Source organism: Trichosurus vulpecula, chromosome 2, assembly GCF_011100635.1.
Source record: "Trichosurus vulpecula isolate mTriVul1 chromosome 2, mTriVul1.pri, whole genome shotgun sequence".
NCBI classification, from domain to species: Eukaryota; Metazoa; Chordata; class Mammalia; order Diprotodontia; family Phalangeridae; genus Trichosurus; species Trichosurus vulpecula.
The window spans coordinates 167,762,364-167,765,139 of record NC_050574.1 but is presented as its reverse complement, the minus strand read 5'-3'; positions in this window follow the sequence as shown (position 1 = coordinate 167,765,139).

Below are 2,776 nucleotides of genomic sequence, written 5' to 3'. Positions count from 1 at the left end.
CTAAATTCACATTTTAAAAAAATAAATTTACTTTAAGAATAAGAAATATGTATTATTAGCCAGTCTGTTGATCTTCTTTTGACCTTTCCCCTTCAATTCATCTGGAAGATACCCATCTGAAAATCAATTGTGAGATGCACCAAGTATACTGTTAATGACAGCTGGAATTAGCTGTCCCTCTACTCTGTATCTGTTTGGATAAAAACATAGACTAGCCCAGGGCTTCTTAAACTTTTTCCACTTGTGACCTCTGTTCATGTAGTGCAGTGTTCCTTGACATTGTGTGTCCTGAGGGCATGTGCAGTGCAAAGTTCACATGTTTTGTGTTCAGAACCAAGGCTGTGGTGAAGTTGCATTATGCAACATGGACGAGTGCTGCCAGAAACACTTTAGATTCGTAACTCTTTTGATTTTTAATTAATTTTTGGTCATCATGTGTTCAGAAGCCTTTTGCTGTCGCCAAATTTTTTGCAACCCCATGTGGGGTCACTGAGCCACAGTTTAAGAAGCACTGGACTAGACTATAGTTGGAATTTGGGGGAATTGTAGTCATTTCTCTATGCCAGTAAGAAGTCGGTGAAAATTCTGGACAGTTCAACCTGAAGGGGAATGCCCTTAAGAAGTAAGTAAGTTTCCACAAGCAGTCAGATACCTATGGACTCAAGGAGGAGATATAGTTAGATTGAGATTCCTCAAGGATCTCATCAGAAAATTTTGAAGTTGGGAGGAACCTAAGAGTTCATCTAACACAAGCTCTTCATTTCATAGAAGGGGAAACTAATACCCTAAAAAGTGATGTCGAGGTTTGGTCTCTGCCCACCTAGGCCAAAAACTTGAGGTTTCATGATGTGTGGTGGTGGAACTGTCTCAAAGAATTCAGTCAGACTGCCTGTAACCCAAGTATAGGCATTTATTGAGAATGAGGCCTCTCAAGAAGCGGGCTAAGTTCCAATAGGAACCAGCAACTTCAGAGAAAACAAGATGGATTTTTAGAGAGTAAAGATGCTGATTGAACAATCAAAATTTATATAGAATATAGGAATATGATTAATATTAAAAGGCAGGATGAGTTTATTAAGGGATTAGGTAATGAAGGAGGGGTCCCATCTATGGTTCGGTGGTTAAACATTCTGGTCATGCTGCCTTCCAATTGGCTAGCTACCGTGGTCCTGTGTGGACAAGATAGTTAGGTATTGTGGTACTGTCTTGGGCTAGATGGATGATGTGATTGTGATTGAATAAAAGAACACACCTGTTCAAATGTGTGGGAATGGATCTGAGGGCAGAAGCTAGGTAGAGGCAGGGGCTAGGTTCCCATCACACAGGTATGCCTGCTGTTTCTGTGGGAACTAGGAGTTCTGGGACTCACCTGTTGTTCTAGTAAGCAGTGAGGCATAAGTTAGGACATTGGCGGGAGGTGGGGAGGAGGGAGGGCTAGGTAGGTACAATGGGCTATAATGAAGTTAGAATGTTGGGGCTAGGGACTCCGTCTATTAGGACTCTATCAAGTTGCCCAAATCATAGGTAATTAGTGGGTTTCCTGACTCCCAAAGTAGTTATCATCCCACTACACCATATTATCTACCATATTCTATTATTTACACCACACCTGTAAGGAGAGGTATTTTTTTTTCTTGACTCCACGTTATGATACCCACCAAGTATTTACACGGTAGGGGATGTGGAATTTGAAGATTAACATCTCTTAATACCATTCTCGCTCCCAAAGGGTAATGGGAAAAAAGAACAAATGTAAACAATAGAAATCAAAGAAATAGCCAGATTTACAAAATGGCTCTCAAGACTCTGTCCTTGGCCCTCTTTTCTCTCCCTCCATACCCTCTTAATGACCTCATCAGGTTTCATAGGTTCAATGACCATTTCTAAGCAGTTGACTCCCAGATCTGTATATGCAGTCCTAGTTTCTCTTTTGGGCTTTGGAATTGGAAATGCCTGTCTGCCTGTCTGGATCACCATCTCCTGCTAGACATCTACAGGGCAGTTAGGTGGATAGAGTGCCAGCCCTGGAATCAGAAAGAATCATCTTCCTGGGTTTAAATCTGACCTCAGATACTTACAAGTTATGTGACCCTGGAAAAGGTACTTTTTACACAGTTTGGCTCAGTTTTCTCCTCTGTAAAAATGACCTAGAAAAGGAAATGGTAAAACAATCCAGTATCTTTTTTTAAATAATATTTTATGGGGGGCAGAGCCAAGATGGTGGCTGGAAAGCAGGGACTTTTTAAGGTCTCTCTGAAATCCCTCCAAACACCTGTAAAAATGGCTCTGAACAAATTCTAGAGCTGCAGAACCCAAAAATTACACAGGGAAGCAGGTCTCCAGCCCAGGACAGCCTGGATAGTCACTGGAAAGGGTCTGTCACACCGTGCTGGGAGCTGAGCACAGCCCAGTGTGGGCTGCTCCAGGACCAACCAGACTAGAGTTGGGCGGAGCAGGACTGAGGGCCCTGAATAATTGAGCTGTGGCAGTTACCAGACTTCTCAACACACAAACACTAAGACAGTGGAGCAGGTTAGTGGGAAAACTGCTGGATAGGGGTGAGAGTGCTCCGGCCCCACCCCTGGGGGTGGCGGAGGTGGCATGGTGGTGGCAGCAGCAGCAGCACGAAGCTCCTGCGGCTGCTTCCAGAGCTCCAGCGTCAGCTGCTTCTGGAGTCCCTGGCTTACACGGTGGGAGGAATCAAGCAGCAGATCAGAGCAGGAGTGCAAGGAGCACAGAGGCAGGTTCTCTTGCTTGGATCTGGGTCGAGGTCCTG